This window comes from Engystomops pustulosus, chromosome 1, assembly GCF_040894005.1.
Source record: "Engystomops pustulosus chromosome 1, aEngPut4.maternal, whole genome shotgun sequence".
In the NCBI taxonomy this organism is placed as follows: Eukaryota; Metazoa; Chordata; class Amphibia; order Anura; family Leptodactylidae; genus Engystomops; species Engystomops pustulosus.
The window spans coordinates 288,894,343-288,913,275 of NC_092411.1; the positions used below are offsets into that span (position 1 = coordinate 288,894,343).

The 18,933-nt window shown below is 43.5% G+C and overlaps 1 long non-coding RNA gene across 2 annotated transcripts in view; it reads left to right on the forward strand.

Moving 5' to 3' along the window:
* Positions 1–1,168: 1,168 nt before the first annotated feature.
* LOC140113519 (uncharacterized) overlaps positions 1,169–18,933 on the forward strand; it is a 136,911-nt gene continuing 119,146 nt past the window's right edge. For both annotated transcript variants that reach the window (XR_011852722.1, XR_011852721.1), the window contains exons 1-2: positions 1,169–1,278; positions 17,687–17,877. This is a non-coding gene — a long non-coding RNA (uncharacterized lncRNA). The remainder of the gene's footprint in view (positions 1,279–17,686; positions 17,878–18,933) is intronic.

Here is an 18,933-nt window from a genome sequence, read left to right on the forward strand (position 1 = left end):
TGTGTGTATTTGCTATATGTTTGTGTATTTGGTGTGTTTATTCTGCATGTATGTGTATACACATAAATGTGTGCACATAGGTGTGTACATGTATGTGTGTGTGTAAGAGTAAATAAAAGTGAGTGTATGAGAACTTTATGGGGCGCATTTACTTATCTCTGTGCGCCAGTTTTCTGTCTGACTTTTCACATTCTTTCTAGTGCAGACTCCTTGCACGGGTATTTAAGAAGTGTCTGCGCCACGTGTATGTCACACTTGACCCTTTAGTGCTGCAGCTGCACTATTCTTCATGTGACACAGATTTCTGCATTGAAGGGGGCACTCCGGTGCTCAGTTGAACCGTGCAGCAGATTTAACAGGCAGAGTCAGACAGAATTGGGATTGAAAAGTGCGGCATTCTGTCGGAGCAGTGCAAATTCTTAATCTAACGGCCCCTGCACAGGGTACTGCATATAGTACACACTGGGGGAATTTATAATTGCACATGCGCCACAATTATGTTAGTTTTGTGCCGAAAACACTGTCTAAAATGCCTTGCACCACAGTTGTTGAGATTTTTAAAAATTTTTTGGCACTTTTTCTGCCTTAAGGGGATGTGGCCTTTACATGATGGGCGTGGCCTTGCGAGAAGGGGGCTTGGATTGTGGAAAATCGTGCCCAAAATTCTGCCGCTCAGTTTAGACCAACTAAAAGTAGTTCTAAAGTAGGAACCGGCAGTCTTATCCTGCACCAGAATTCATCATCATAGTGATGTGTTCTTAGTAAATGTGCCCCACTGTGTGTCTATCATATTTAAATGTGTGTATATATGAGTGCGTAAATGCACATGATTTTATAATGATATCTGTACAAATATGTATATATTTTTATAAAGTGGAAGTGGGGCCCCATGCAGAAATCCGCTATGGGGCCCAAGCTCTCCAAGTTACGCCCCTGCAATATACTTTATCTCCCCACACTTATCACTTCACTAATTCAGTGTTATTAAATCTTCTGCCCCCTTTTCATGAAATCATATTCATTCCTGGGCCCCGGCAGCTCCTTCTACACTTACAGTTTCCACAGAAACGACCTGTCTGCTGCCTCTGCTCTCTGACAGGAATGTGCAGTCAGCTCCCAGCTCCCTGCTATGTGGGTGTGGTGCACTTGCCAGGGGGATTGTGGGAGATGTAGTCCTTTTGCAGAGTGGGGGCAGCCATCTTGGAGTGATGCAGCTGCAGCAGTGAGGAGTGTAGTAAAAAGTGAAGGAAAACAAAGTATACAGCCCCGGGTGGTGAGGTAAGGGTGTGCAACCATAATATATGCAAAGGAATTGGTCAGAAGTACATTTAGTGACTGGAGAACCCCTTTCATTCTTATCAAAATATTCCCTGCTCCATTTACCCAGTCATAAGTCATCATCTCAGAAAACTCACCTTATTCTGCAGGTATGTTGTGCATGATATTTGTGATATATCAGCCATGTCTGCTGTGTATGAGGTGACTGGGAGCAGATACATGAGGAGACATGGTGACTACATGATCTCCTGTGGTAATAATTCCTCTATATATGATATATCAGCCATGTCTGCTGTGTATGAGGTGACTGGAGCAGATACATGAGGAGACATGGTGACTACATGATCTCCTGTGGTAATAATTCCTCTATATATGATATATCAGCCATGTCTGCAGTGTATGAGGTGACTGGAGCAGATACATGAGGAGACATGGTGACTACATGATCTCCTGTGGTAATAATTCCTCTATATATGATATATCAGCCATGTCTGCAGTGTATGAGGTGACTGGAGCAGATACATGAGGAGACATGGTGACTACATGATCTCCTGTGGTAATAATTCCTCTATATATGATATATCAGCCATGTCTGCAGTGTATGAGGTGACTGGAGCAGATGCATGAGGAGACATGGTGACTACATGATCCCTGTGGTAATAATTCCTCTATATATGATATATCAGCCATGTCTGCAGTGTATGAGGTGACTGGAGCAGATGCATGAGGAGACATGGTGACTACATGATCCCTGTGGTAATAATTCCTCTATATATGATATATCAGCCATGTCTGCAGTGTATGAGGTGACTGGGAGCAGATACATGAGGAGACATGGTGACTACATGATCTCCTGTGGTAATAATTCCTCTATATATGATATATCAGCCATGTCTGCAGTGTATGAGGTGACTGGAGCAGATACATGAGGAGACATGGTGACTACATGATCTCCTGTGGTAATAATTCTCCTATATATGATATATCAGCCATGTCTGCAGTGTATGAGGTGACTGGGTGCAGATACATGAGGAGACATGGTGACTACATGATCTCCTGTGGTAATAATTCCTCTATATATGATATATCAGCCATGTCTGCAGTGTATGAGGTGACTGGGAGCAGATACATGAGGAGACATGGTGACTACATGATCTCCTGTGGTAATAATTCCTCTATATATGATATATCAGCCATGTCTGCAGTGTATGAGGTGACTGGGAGCAGATACATGAGGAGACATGGAGACTACATGATCTCCTGTGGTAATAATTCCTGTATATATGATATATCAGCCATGTCTGCAGTGTATGAGGTGACTGGAGCAGATACATGAGGAGACATGGTGACTACATGACCTCCTGTGGTAATAATTCTCCTATATATGATATATCAGCCATGTCTGCAGTGTATGAGGTGACTGGAGCAGATACATGAGGAGACATGGTGACTACATGATCTCCTGTGGTAATAATTCTCCTATATATGATATATCAGCCATGTCTGCAGTGTATGAGGTGACTGGAGCAGATACATGAGGAGACATGGTGACTACATGATCTCTTGTGGTAATAATTCCTCTATATATGATATATCAGCCATGTCTGCAGTGTATGAGGTGACTGAAGCAGATACATGAGGAGACATGGTGACTACATGATCTCCTGTGGAAATAATTCCTCTATATATGATATATCAGCCATGTCTGCAGTGTATGAGGTGACTGGGGCAGATACATGAGGAGACATGGTGACTACATGATCTCCTGTGGTAATAATTCTCCTATATATGATATATCAGCCATGTCTGCAGTGTATGAGGTGACTGGAGCAGATACATGAGGAGACATGGTGACTACATGATCTCCTGTGGTAATAATTCCTCTATATATGATATATCAGCCATGTCTGCAGTGTATGAGGTGACTGGAGCAGATACATGAGGAGACATGGTGACTACATGATCTCTTGTGGTAATAATTCCTCTATATATAATATATCAGCCATGTCTGCAGTGTATAAGGTGACTGGAGCAGATACATGAGGAGACATGGTGACTACATGATCTCCTGTGGTAATAATTCTCCTATATATGATATATCAGCCATGTCTGCAGTGTATGAGGTGACTGGAGCAGATACATGAGGAGACCTGGTGACTACATGATCTCCTGTGGTAATAATTCTCCTATATATGATATATCAGCCATGTCTGCAGTGTATGAGGTGACTGGGAGCAGATACATGAGGAGACATGGTGACTACATGATCTCCTGTGGTAATAATTCTCCTATATATGATATATCAGCCATGTCTGCAGTGTATGAGGTGACTGGGAGCAGATACATGAGGAGACATGGTGACTACATGATCTCCTGTGGTAATAATTCTCCTATATATGATATATCAGCCATGTCTGCAGTGTATGAGGGGACTGGGAGCAGATACATGAGGAGACATGGTGACTACATGATCTCCTGTGGTAATAATTCCTCTATATATGATATATCAGCCATGTCTGCAGTGTATGAGGTGACTGGAGCAGATACATGAGGAGACATGGTGACTACATGATCTCCTGTGGTAATAATCCTCTATATATGATATATCAGCCATGTCTGCAGTGTATGAGGAGACTGGGAGCAGATACATGAGGAGACATGGTGACTACATGACCTCCTGTGGTAATAATCCTCTATATATGATATATCAGCCATGTCTGCAGTGTATGAGGTGACTGGGAGCAGATACATGAGGAGACATGGTGACCACATGATCTCCTGTGGTAATAATTCCTCTATATATGATATATCAGCCATGTCTGCAGTGTATGAGGTGACTGGAGCAGATACATGAGGAGACATGGTGACTACATGATCTCCTGTGGTAATAATTCCTCTATATATGATATATCAGCCATGTCTGCAGTGTATGAGGTGACTGGGAGCAGATACATGAGGAGACATGGTGACTACATGATCTCCTGTGGTAATAATTCCTCTATATATGATATATCAGCCATGTCTGCAGTGTATGAGGTGACTGGAGCAGATACATGAGGAGACATGGTGACTACATCATCTCCTGTGGTAATAATTCCTCTATATATGATATATCAGCCATGTCTGCAGTGTATGAGGTGACTGGGAGCAGATACATGAGGAGACATGGTGACTACATGATCTCCTGTGGTAATAATTCCTCTATATATGATATATCAGCCATGTCTGCAGTGTATGAGGTGACTGGGAGCAGATACATGAGGAGACATGGTGACTACATGACCTCCTGTGGTAATAATTCTCCTATATATGATATATCAGCCATGTCTGCAGTGTATGAGGTGACTGGAGCAGATACATGAGGAGACATGGTGACTACATGATCTCCTGTGGTAATAATTCCTCTATATATGATATATCAGCCATGTCTGCAGTGTATGAGGTGACTGGAGCAGATACATGAGGAGACATGGTGACTACATGATCTCCTGTGGTAATAATTCCTCTATATATGATATATCAGCCATGTCTGCAGTGTATGAGGTGACTGGAGCAGATACATGAGGAGACATGGTGACTACATGATCTCCTGTGGTTATAATTCTCCTATATATGATATATCAGCCATGTCTGCAGTGTATAAGGTGACTGGGAGCAGATACTTGAGGAGACATGGTGACTACATGATCTCCTGTGGTAATAATTCCTCTATATATGATATATCAGCCATGTCTGCAGTGTATAAGGTGACTGGGAGCAGATACATGAGGAGACATGGTGACTACATGATCTCCTGTGTTAATAATTCCTCTATATATGATATATCAGCCATGTCTGCAGTGTATGAGGTGACTGGGTGCAGATACATGAGGAGACATGGTGACTACATGATCTCCTGTGGTAATAATTCATCTATATATGATATATCAGCCATGTCTGCAGTGTATGAGATGACTGGAGCAGATACATGAGGAGACATGGTGACTACATGATCTCCTGTGGTAATAATTCATCTATATATGATATATCAGCCATGTCTGCAGTGTATGAGGTGACTGGGTGCAGATACATGAGGAGACATGGTGACTACATGATCTCCTGTGGTAATAATTCTCCTATATATGATATATCAGCCATGTCTGCAGTGTATGAGGTGACTGGGAGCAGATACATGAGGAGACATGGTGACTACATGATCTCCTGTGGTAATAATTCATCTATATATGATATATCAGCCATGTCTGCAGTGTATGAGGTGACTGGGAGCAGATACATGAGGAGACATGGTGACTACATCATCTCCTGTGGTAATAATTCATCTATATATGATATATCAGCCATGTCTGCAGTGTATGAGGTGACTGGGAGCAGATACATGAGGAGACATGGTGACTACATGATCTCCTGTGGTAATAATTCTCCTATATATGATATATCAGCCATGTCTGCAGTGTATGAGGTGACTGGAGCAGATACATGAGGAGACATGGAGACTACATGATCTCCTGTGGTAATATTTCTCCTATATATTATACATCAGCCATGTCTGCAGTGTATGAGGTGACTGGGAGCAGATACATGAGGAGACATGGTGACTACATGATCTCCTGTGGTAATAATTCTCCTATATATGATATATCAGCCATGTCTGCAGTGTATGAGGTGACTGGAGCAGATACATGAGGAGACATGGTGACTACATGATCTCCTGTGGTAATAATCCTCTATATATGATATATCAGCCATGTCTGCAGTGTATGAGGAGACTGGGAGCAGATACATGAGGAGACATGGTGACTACATGACCTCCTGTGGTAATAATCCTCTATATATGATATATCAGCCATGTCTGCAGTGTATGAGGTGACTGGGAGCAGATACATGAGGAGACATGGTGACTACATGATCTCCTGTGGTAATAATTCTCCTATATATGATATATCAGCCATGTCTGCAGTGTATGAGGTGACTGGGGGCAGATACATGAGGAGACATGGTGACTACATGATGTCCTGTGGTAATAATTCTCCTATATATGATATATCAGCCATGTCTGCAGTGTATGAGGTGACTGGGAGCAGATACTTGAGGAGACATGGTGACTACATGATCTCCTGTGGTAATAATTCTCCTATATATGATATATCAGCCATGTCTGCAGTGTATGAGGTGACTGGGAGCAGATACTTGAGGAGACATGGTGACTACATGATCTCCTGTGGTAATAATTCCTCTATATATGATATATCAGCCATGTCTGCAGTGTATGAGGTGACTGGAGCAGATACATGAGGAGACATGGTGACTACATGATCTCCTGTGGTAATAATTCCTCTATATATGATATATCAGCCATGTCTGCAGTGTATGAGGTGACTGGAGCAGATACATGAGGAGACATGGTGACTACATGATCTCCTGTGGTAATAATTCCTCTATATATGATATATCAGCCATGTCTGCAGTGTATGAGGTGACTGGAGCAGATACATGAGGAGACATGGTGACTACATGATCTCCTGTGGTTATAATTCTCCTATATATGATATATCAGCCATGTCTGCAGTGTATAAGGTGACTGGGAGCAGATACTTGAGGAGACATGGTGACTACATGATCTCCTGTGGTAATAATTCCTCTATATATGATATATCAGCCATGTGTGCAGTGTATAAGGTGACTGGGAGCAGATACATGAGGAGACATGGTGACTACATGATCTCCTGTGTTAATAATTCCTCTATATATGATATATCAGCCATGTCTGCAGTGTATGAGGTGACTGGGTGCAGATACATGAGGAGACATGGTGACTACATGATCTCCTGTGGTAATAATTCATCTATATATGATATATCAGCCATGTCTGCAGTGTATGAGATGACTGGAGCAGATACATGAGGAGACATGGTGACTACATGATCTCCTGTGGTAATAATTCATCTATATATGATATATCAGCCATGTCTGCAGTGTATGAGGTGACTGGGTGCAGATACATGAGGAGACATGGTGACTACATGATCTCCTGTGGTAATAATTCTCCTATATATGATATATCAGCCATGTCTGCAGTGTATGAGGTGACTGGGAGCAGATACATGAGGAGACATGGTGACTACATGATCTCCTGTGGTAATAATTCATCTATATATGATATATCAGCCATGTCTGCAGTGTATGAGGTGACTGGGAGCAGATACATGAGGAGACATGGTGACTACATCATCTCCTGTGGTAATAATTCATCTATATATGATATATCAGCCATGTCTGCAGTGTATGAGGTGACTGGGAGCAGATACATGAGGAGACATGGTGACTACATGATCTCCTGTGGTAATAATTCTCCTATATATGATATATCAGCCATGTCTGCAGTGTATGAGGTGACTGGAGCAGATACATGAGGAGACATGGAGACTACATGATCTCCTGTGGTAATATTTCTCCTATATATTATACATCAGCCATGTCTGCAGTGTATGAGGTGACTGGGAGCAGATACATGAGGAGACATGGTGACTACATGATCTCCTGTGGTAATAATTCTCCTATATATGATATATCAGCCATGTCTGCAGTGTATGAGGTGACTGGAGCAGATACATGAGGAGACATGGTGACTACATGATCTCCTGTGGTAATAATCCTCTATATATGATATATCAGCCATGTCTGCAGTGTATGAGGAGACTGGGAGCAGATACATGAGGAGACATGGTGACTACATGACCTCCTGTGGTAATAATCCTCTATATATGATATATCAGCCATGTCTGCAGTGTATGAGGTGACTGGGAGCAGATACATGAGGAGACATGGTGACTACATGATCTCCTGTGGTAATAATTCTCCTATATATGATATATCAGCCATGTCTGCAGTGTATGAGGTGACTGGGGGCAGATACATGAGGAGACATGGTGACTACATGATGTCCTGTGGTAATAATTCTCCTATATATGATATATCAGCCATGTCTGCAGTGTATGAGGTGACTGGGAGCAGATACTTGAGGAGACATGGTGACTACATGATCTCCTGTGGTAATAATTCTCCTATATATGATATATCAGCCATGTCTGCAGTGTATGAGGTGACTGGGAGCAGATACATGAGGAGACATGGTGACTACATGACCTCCTGTGGTAATAATTCTCCTATATATGATATATCAGCCATGTCTGCAGTGTATGAGGTGACTGGAGCAGATACATGAGGAGACATGGTGACTACATGATCTCCTGTGGTAATAATTCTCCTATATATGATATATCAGCCATGTCTGCAGTGTATGAGGTGACTGGAGCAGATACATGAGGAGACATGGTGACTACATGATCTCCTGTGGTAATAATTCCTCTATATATGATATATCAGCCATGTCTGCAGTGTATGAGGAGACTGGGAGCAGATACATGAGGAGACATGGTGACTACATGATCTCCTGTGGTAATAATTCCTCTATATATGATATATCAGCCATGTCTGCAGTGTATGAGGTGACAGGGAGCAGATACATGAGGAGATAAGGTGACTACATGATCTCCTGTGGTAATAATTCTCCTATATATGATATATCAGCCATGTCTGCAGTGTATGAGGTGACTGGGAGCAGATACATGAGGAGACATGGTGACTACATCATCTCCTGTGGTAATAATTCATCTATATATGATATATCAGCCATGTCTGCAGTGTATGAGGTGACTGGGAGCAGATACATGAGGAGACATGGTGACTACATGATCTCCTGTGGTAATAATTCTCCTATATATGATATATCAGCCATGTCTGCAGTGTATGAGGTGACTGGGAGCAGATACATGAGGAGACATGGTGACTACATGATCTCCTGTGGTAATAATTCTCCTATATATGATATATCAGCCATGTCTGCAGTGTATGAGTGGACTGGGAGCAGATACATGAGGAGACATGGTGACTACATGATCTCCTGTGGTAATAATCCTCTATATACGATATATCAGCCATGTCTGCAGTGTATGAGGAGACTGGGAGCAGATACATGAGGAGACATGGTGACTACATGACCTCCTGTGGTAATAATTCTCCTATATATGATATATCAGCCATGTCTGCAGTGTATGAGGTGACTGGGAGCAGATACATGAGGAGACATGGTGACTACATGATCTCCTGTGGTAATAATTCTCCTATATATGATATATCAGCCATGTCTGCAGTGTATGAGGTGACTGGGGGCAGATACATGAGGAGACATGGTGACTACATGATGTCCTGTGGTAATAATTCTCCTATATATGATATATCAGCCATGTCTGCAGTGTATGAGGAGACTGGGAGCAGATACATGAGGAGACATGGTGACTACATGACCTCCTGTGGTAATAATCCTCTATATATGATATATCAGCCATGTCTGCAGTGTATGAGGTGACTGGGAGCAGATACATGAGGAGACATGGTGACCACATGATCTCCTGTGGTAATAATTCCTCTATATATGATATATCAGCCATGTCTGCAGTGTATGAGGTGACTGGAGCAGATACATGAGGAGACATGGTGACTACATGACCTCCTGTGGTAATAATCCTCTATATATGATATATCAGCCATGTCTGCAGTGTATGAGGTGACTGGGAGCAGATACATGAGGAGACATGGTGACTACATGATCTCCTGTGGTAATAATTCCTCTATATATGATATATCAGCCATGTCTGCAGTGTATGAGGTGACTGGAGCAGATACATGAGGAGACATGGTGACTACATGATCTCCTGTGGTAATAATCCTCTATATATGATATATCAGCCATGTCTGCAGTGTATGAGGAGACTGGGAGCAGATACATGAGGAGACATGGTGACTACATGACCTCCTGTGGTAATAATCCTCTATATATGATATATCAGCCATGTCTGCAGTGTATGAGGTGACTGGGAGCAGATACATGAGGAGACATGGTGACTACATGATCTCCTGTGGTAATAATTCTCCTATATATGATATATCAGCCATGTCTGCAGTGTATGAGGTGACTGGGGGCAGATACATGAGGAGACATGGTGACTACATGATGTCCTGTGGTAATAATTCTCCTATATATGATATATCAGCCATGTCTGCAGTGTATGAGGTGACTGGGAGCAGATACATGAGGAGACATGGTGACTACATGATCTCCTGTGGTAATAATTCCTGTATATATGATATATCAGCCATGTCTGCAGTGTATGAGGTGACTGGAAGCAGATACATGAGGAGACATGGTGACTAAATGATCTCCTGTGGTAATTCTCCTATATATGATATATCAGCCATGTCTGCAGTGTATGCGGTGATTGGAGCAGATACATGAGGAGACATGGTGACTACATGATCTCCTGTGGTAATAATTCCTCTATATATGATATATCAGCCATGTCTGCAGTGTATGAGGTGACTGGGAGCAGATACATGAGGAGACATGGTGACTACATGATCTCCTGTGGTAATAATTCCTCTATATATGATATATCAGCCATGTCTGCAGTGTATGAGGTGACTGGAGCAGATACATGAGGAGACATGGAGACTACATGACCTCCTGTGGTAATAATTCCTCTGTATATGATATATCAGCCATGTCTGCAGTGTATGAGGTGACTGGAGCAGATGCATGATGAGACATGGTGACTACATGATCTCCTGTGGTAATAATTCCTCTATATATGATATATCAGCCATGTCTGCAGTGTATGAGGTGACAGGGAGCAGATACATGAGGAGACATGGTGACTACATGATCTCCTGTGGTAATAATTCTCCTATATATGATATATCAGCCATGTCTGCAGTGTATGAGGAGACTGGAGCAGATACATGAGGAGACATGGTGACTACATGATCTCCTGTGGTAATAATTCTCCTATATATGATATATCAGCCATGTCTGCAGTGTATGAGGTAACGGGGGCAGATACATGAGGAGACATGAAGACTACATGATCTCCTGTGGTAATAATTCTCCTATATAGGTTATATAAGCCATGTCTGCAGTGTATGAGGTGACAGGGAGTAGATACATGAGGAGACATGGTGACTACATGATCTCCTGTGGTAATAATTCTCCTATATATGATATATCAGCCATGTCTGCAGTGTATGAGGTGACTGGAGCAGATACATGAGGTGACATGGTGACTACATGATCTCCTGTGGTAATAATTCCTCTATATATGATATATCAGCCATGTCTGCAGGGTATGAGGTGACTGGAGCAGATACATGAGGAAACATGGTGACTACATGACCTCCTGTGGTAATAATTCCTCTATATATGATATATCAGCCATGTCTGCAGTGTATGAGGTGACTGGAGCAGATACATGAGGAGACATGGTGACTACATGATCTCCTGTGGTAATATTTCTCCTATATATTATACATCAGCCATGTCTGCAATGTATGAGGTGACTGGGAGCAGATACATGAGGAGACATGGTGACTACATGATCTCCTGTGGTAATAATTCTCCAATATATACACTCATCGGCCACTTTATTAGGTACACCATGCTAGTAACGGGTTGGACCCCCTTTTGCCTTCAGAACTGCCTCAATACTTCGTGGCATAGATTCAACAAGGTGCTGGAAGCATTCCTCAGAGATTTTGGTCCATATTGACATGATGGCATCACACAGTTGCCGCAGATTTGTCGGCTGCACATCCATGATGCGAATCTCCCGTTCCACCACATCCCAAAGATGCTCTATTGGATTGAGATCTGGTGACTGTGGAGGCCATTTGAGTACAGTGAACTCATTGTCATGTTCAAGAAACCAGTCTGAGATGATTCCAGCTTTATGACATGGCGCATTATCCTGCTGAAAGTAGCCATCAGATGTTGGGTACATTGTGGTCATAAAGGGATGGACATGGTCAGCCACAATACTCAGGTAGGCTGTGGCGTTGCAACGATGCTCAATTGGTACCAAGGGGCCCAAACAGTGCCAAGAAAATATTCCCCACACCATGACACCACCACCACCAGCCTGAACCGTTGATACAAGGCAGGATGTATCCATGCTTTCATGTTGTTGACGCCAAATTCTGACCCTACCATCCGATTGTCGCAGCAGAAATCGAGACTCATCAGTCCAGGCAACGTTTTTCCAATCTTCTACTGTCCAATTTCGATGAGCATGAGCAAATTGTAGCCTCAGTTTCCCGTTTTTAGCTGAAAGGAGTGGCACCTGGTGTGGTCTTCTGCTGCTGTAGCCCATCTGCCTCAAAGTTCGACGTACTGTGCATTCAGAGATGCTCTTCTGCCTACCTTGGTTGTAACGGGTGGCGATTTGAGTCACTGTTGCCTTTCTATCAGCTCGAACCAGTCTGCCCATTCTCCTCTGACCTCTGGCATCAACAAGGCATTTCCGCCCACAGAACTGCTGCTCACTGGATGTTTTTTCTTTTTCGGACCATTCCCTGTAAACCCTAGAGATGGTTGTGCGTGAAAATCCCAGTAGATCAGCAGTTTCTGAAATACTCAGACCAGCCCTTCTGGCACCAACAACCATGCCACGTTCAAAGGCCACAAATCAACTTTCTTCCCCATACTGATGCTCGGTTTGAACTGCAGGAGATTGTCTTGACCATGTCTACATGCCTAAATGCGCTGAGTTGGCGCCATGTGATTGGCTGATTAGAAATTAAGTGTTAACGAGCAGTTGGACAGGTGTACCTAATAAAGTGGCCCATGAGTGTATACCCGTCACACCACAAATGACCATACTGACCCCCCCACATATATCATATATACCCCTCACACCACAACTGACCACACTGTGCTTACATGGTTAACTGACTGGACTTGAGGCTCCCTATTATAAGAGCCGTCTCTTAGTAGCAGAGCCTAATGATCCAGCTGACTATATGTGGCCGCATAACGCCTTCCCTGTGAAGTTTGTTACCTGTTACTTTTCTGGCCGTGCTTTACCTCTCCTAGTCCTGTGGCTGCATGCCCCCTCCCCTATGAACTCTTCCTTCTTGGCAGTGCTCCATCTCTCTGGGGTTTTATGGCTACATGCCCTCCCTATGTGGAGTTTGCTAAGAATAATAGGACCATCCTGAGTGAGGAGGGGGAGCAGGGTTGTGGAGTCTGAAGCTGATGACCTGAGGGAGAAGCATGTTGCCTGTTATATCACTTGACTCTGCTGGATGATGATGGTGCGTGCTTCAGAGAGGAGCCCCCTACCCCCGAAACCTGCTGGACAAGCATTTGTGACCTTCGGATACTTAAGGGGTTGGCATATGGTCAAGAAGAGGGTGAGAGCCTTTGTATTTATGTTCCATCTCATGTGGCAATGGCCTTAATACTGTGTCCCACCCTAGTTCTGAGCTACATGAACTGCTGTGTATTCTATTAAATCTTGCCCCCCCCCCTTATTTGTTTGTCGATCAGCTTCAAGTTGTCCTTATTTTATGAACTATTTTGTGGACGTGTGACTAACATGTTACTGCATGGTGTGAACAGTGCTATAGTTCTGCTGAGTACTAATCCCGGGTCGATCTAGCAGTCCTGTCCATTTTATTATTCTGTGGATCTGCTCTTTTGCTTAGCCTATTGCTCTGACCCAGTTAGTCCTGGGGATGCATTCAGAACTTTCTTGTGGTCCTGGGATTATTGTATGGTCTACATTTTGATTTTGCATTGTCCTGGGTTGTCTTGGGCAATTTTGTCTTCTTAATCTTTTTGTATTTACTGCCAGATCTGGTCTGGACTTAAATTGTTTCTGTATTGTTTCGTTGCGTCACTGTAGGGCTATGACAAAGGACGGTTGTGTCCAGAACATTTTTGTGTATTTTTGGTACCAACATGTTTTTAACAAGATGAAATAAATAGCGTTTTTATATTATTTCAGTTTACAGTTTTTCTGTGTGCTGGACTTGAAACATGATTTTTCAGGACTGTTGACTGACCCCAAGTCAGGATTCTCGGTGCTTTAGGCTTGTGCTGTTTGAGATGGAGATGAGTTTTGTCTGTTCACAGATTTATACAAGCTTTGTGATAGGATTGACGAGGTTGAGACTAGAGTGGGGAATGTGGAAGATGAAGTTTCCTTGCTTAAGAACAGGGTCATAGCCTTGAAACAAGTCACAGCCTATAAATGAGTGGATCTTGACAATCGATCCAGACCAAAAAATTAAATAATATTTCCAGTTGGTTAACTCCCAACTTCTCTGAAGAAGTACCTACTAGGATGTGGTGGCGAACCTATGGCACGGGTGCCAGAGGCGGCACTCAGAGCCTTTTCTGTGGGCACCCAGGCCATCGCCCCAGCACACCAGACAGGACTCAAAGAATCTTCCTGCAGTTCCAAGCAACCCAAAAGATGCTGCTTTCAGTCATAATTATGTCTCAAGGACCTTCTGCTGGCCCCACAATTCTCTGGACACTGGAAAAAAGCTAAAATTATGCAAATTTTCCATCTTGTCCTCAGGAGGCCAATATGATTGAAAGTGGTCGGCATCTCACGATAAATAAGGGGGTTTTGGGTTGCAGTTTGGGCACTCGGCCGCTAAAAGGTTCGCCATTACTGTACTAGGATGTGGTGGATAGAGCTCCCAGAGTACTACCAAGGTGGTGTCCTCCGAGCTCTTCACCTAAGAACATGCTTATCAGGCTGCTTTCACCAAGGGATAGAGACAACATTCTGAGATCTGCAACGTCTATGAAAAATGTTCATTTTAATGACGCTCCAATCATGATTTTCCAGATTATTTGGTTGAAAATAAGATTGAAAACTAAGGGAATTGTGTATTCTTTGCTATATCTAGCAAAATTAAGGGTAATAAATACTTTGAGGACCCATTTTTTTCATAATCCAAAAGAAGTGAATAATTGGGTTGAAAGTGTGTTAAAATATAATGGCAGGTCTGTGATGGCAAGGGGCAGCCACCGCAGAATATTTTCAATAATCTAGTACCGTATATACTTGAGTATAAGTTAACCCAAGTGGGAAAGGCGTTGGTCACAGCCTCCCCAATATATTGCCACAGCCCCCAGTAGTATATAGCCAATCTGCCCCTAGTGGTATATAGCCAGCCCCTAGTAGTATATAGCCAGGTAGCCCTCAGTAGTATATAGCCAGCCCCCAGTAGTATATAGCTCACCAGTCGCCAGTAGTATATAGCTCACCAGCCATCCCCAATAGTATATAGCCAACCAGCCCCCAGTGGTATATAGCCAGTCTGCCTCCTGTGGTATATAGCCAGCCACCAGTAGTATATATCCAGCCAGCCTCCAGTAGTATATATCCAGCCAGCCCCCTGTGGCATATAGTCGGCCAGCCCCTGTGGCATATAGCCGGCCAGCCCCTGTGGCATATAGCCGGCCAGCCCCCTGTGGCATATAGCCGGCCAGCCCCCTGTGGCATATAGCCGGCCAGCCCCCTGTGGCATATAGCCGGCCAGCCCCCTGTAATATATATAGCCGGCCAGCCCCCTGTGGCATATAGCTGGCCAGCCCCCTGTAGTATATAGCTGGCCAGCCCCCTGTAGTATATAGCCTGCCAGCCCCCTGTAGTATATATAGCCAACTAGCCCCCTGTAGTATATATAGCCAACTAGCCCCCTGTAGTATATATAGCCAACTAGCCCCCTGTAGTATATATAGCCAACTAGCCTCCTGTAGTATATATAGCCAGCCTGCCCCGTGTAGTATATATAGCCAGCCTGCCCCGTGTAGTATATTGCCAGCCAGCCTCATGTAGTATATTGCCAGCCCCCTGTAGTATACAGCCAGCCAGCTCTCTGTAGTATATAGTCTCCCAGCCCCCTGTAGTATATAGCCTACCAACTCCTTATAGTATATAGCCTGCCAACCCCCTGTAGTTTATATCCTGCCAGCCCCCTGTAGTATATAGCCTGCCAGCCCCCTGGAGTATATAGCCTGCCAGCTCCCCTGGAGTATATAGCCTGCCAGCTCCCCTGGAGTATATAGCCTGCCAGCTCCCCTGGAGTATATAGCCTGCCAGCTCCCCTGGAGTATATAGCCTGCCAGCTCCCCTGGAGTATATAGCCTGCCAGCTCCCCTGGAGTATATAACCCCCAGTTTGCCCAGCATTTAAAAAGTATTTAAGTCTCCATCAAATCCTCTTCTTACTTCATAGTTTTGCTTTATAGATTTTTTCAAAACTATGAAATTAATGAGTGGATATTTGTTAAATTATGTAAAAATTGAAATTGTAGGTGTCTCTTTTTAAGATATTAGGGTACATTTACTAAGAACTATGCAGTTTGTACTATGTGCAGTTTGCCCGTGTAGTGTGCAGTGGGCCCAGATTTCTGGCGCCCGTTCTTCGTTAATCTGGCGCCCCCTGAATTTTTTTTTTTGTTGCACCTTTAACATGGGCCGTACAATACACTTCTGTTGCATTTGTTTTATCTGCCGCACGGTCCGATTGAGCACCAGAACGTCCCCTAATTTTTGTTGCATGAAGACTATTGCAGCCGCGCCACAAAAGGGTCGTGTACGAAACATTTGTGGTGCAGACACTTCTTCAAAGGGTTGGACAAAAATCTATTTTATGTCATTTTACCTCTGTGTCTAATGTTGCTGGATAGCTAAAAAAGCAGCAGAATAGAAATAACATAGGGGCAATTATAGGGAAGAATGGGAATATCATATGTCAATGGGGATATGGAATTACATCGGCTTGTTTTGGAAAGAATGGGTTTTGGTCCTAGCTTTGTGAATTGGGAGAACCTTCTCTGTGAAGGTGCAGTAGCCAGAGGAAGGGTAAATTGGAGACCTCTGGATCCCTGAAATTACACTGCAAATAAAAATAAAGGGATCACTCATATAACGCATCCTAGATCTGACAGAATGAAATATTGGCATTGAATACTGTGTTCTGTACAAAGTTTAATGTACTGACAACATAATCACATAAAATCATCAATGGAAATCATGTTTATTAACCCCTTACCAACAGGTGACATAGTAGAATGTCGCACATCGGCTGGGGGTGAATGGAGAGGGCTCACGGACTGACCCCTCTCCATAGCCGGTAAGCATTTGCTAGGACCGATCGTGGGTATTAACCCTTGAAAAAGATGCTACGCCGCCATCTTGGTGAAGATCGACGCTCCCCGTGCTGTCATTAGGGGCGGCGGTCGGTTGCCATGACAGTCACAGGTCTTCCAAAAACTGTCTGGTTTTCTATTCATTACCATGTGCAATTTGTACATTGTAATGAATGAGGAGGGAAATCCCCATATAACAGGGCCACTGTTAACTGGGAAAGGTTCCGGTCAGGTTGGCAGCTGGTTAGGGCTGCGCTCCGAAGTTAGGTTATGTAGGGTGTATTATCTGTCTGTCATATCAGGGTTACGTAGGGACATTGTTTTACTACCCTCCTTTTTTTGACAGTTTGACTACACATTTATATGCAGTTCCCTTTGTTTGGACACACGTTGTTCTACTCTGACATTGATTCCACATTAACCCCAGAATGGCTATTGCTGCTAATTCCTCTGCAGTTGTGGGCAGCTACATTGGTGACAATACTCTAGGAGACGGTGTTTTCTTTCCAAACTACGGTCACAACGACAGCTCACATGGTAAGTTTCCCCTTTAAGTATTCCTTTTGGCCTTGTATATGAATTACTCACATGCTTTGTAGGGTAAATAGTAGATGGTCAATTGTTTTTGGGATCTTGATTTAGACTGTTATAGTCTAAGCTGTGTCAAGTGATTTTCCCATTGTCACTATTCTACATAAATATTTTAAAACTATTTGAAGTTAGTTATATTTTATTCACGGTTTATACTTTTTTGCTTGAGTATTTGGTCTCTAGTATGTGCTCCAGCCTTCTGCTTGCTCCGTTTTCTATGTGCTATTGTGCTTCCCAGACCTTGTGTTTGTTGCCACTAGCCCTCAACCTGCTCCTGCCTCCGACACTGAACTCTACTCCGCCAAATGCCTGTCCTCGGCCCCAGACTCGAACCAGTCACTGCCAGACGAGCTTTCTCTGCTCTTCCCTACTGGCTAAGCGTCCTGCAAGTCCCTGGCAGAAAAACCCATCCAGGTTTGCGGCGGGGTCTGGTGAAGGGGCTTGCAGGCTCCACATGCTGGTACTTATAAATATTTAGGGAAGCTGGCATTTCAACCGTCCTGCAAGATTAGTGACTGCCAGGATGGTATACTCAAGCCAACAATCGATGGAGTCCACTAGTGCACCAATTACTGTTGAACACCTGCAGCAAGTAATGGAAAGGGTGGATAAGCAGGAATTAAACCAACATCTGCTCCAGTGCCTCCAGTTCTTTCCAGAGCGCCTGGACTCCTATTAAGTGCCCCAAGTGGTGTAGGGACCAGCACCTCCCACAAATATGGCGTCAACCCCATCAACTTCAGGTTCCGCTTCCCGCAAAGTACGATAAGGATCCCAAGAGTTGTCACGGGTTCCTGAACCAGGGCTCCATCTACGGTATTTTGAGCTACTTCCAGGGAAATTTTTTGTTACAAAACTAAAGTGGCTGTTTTATTATACTACTGAAGGGACAGGCTCTAGTTTGAGCCTCCCCTCTATGGGAACAAAATGTTCCACTACTATACAACTAGCAGGCATTTCGGGAGACCTTCCGTAAGATCTCAGATGAGCATGGTTGGGTGT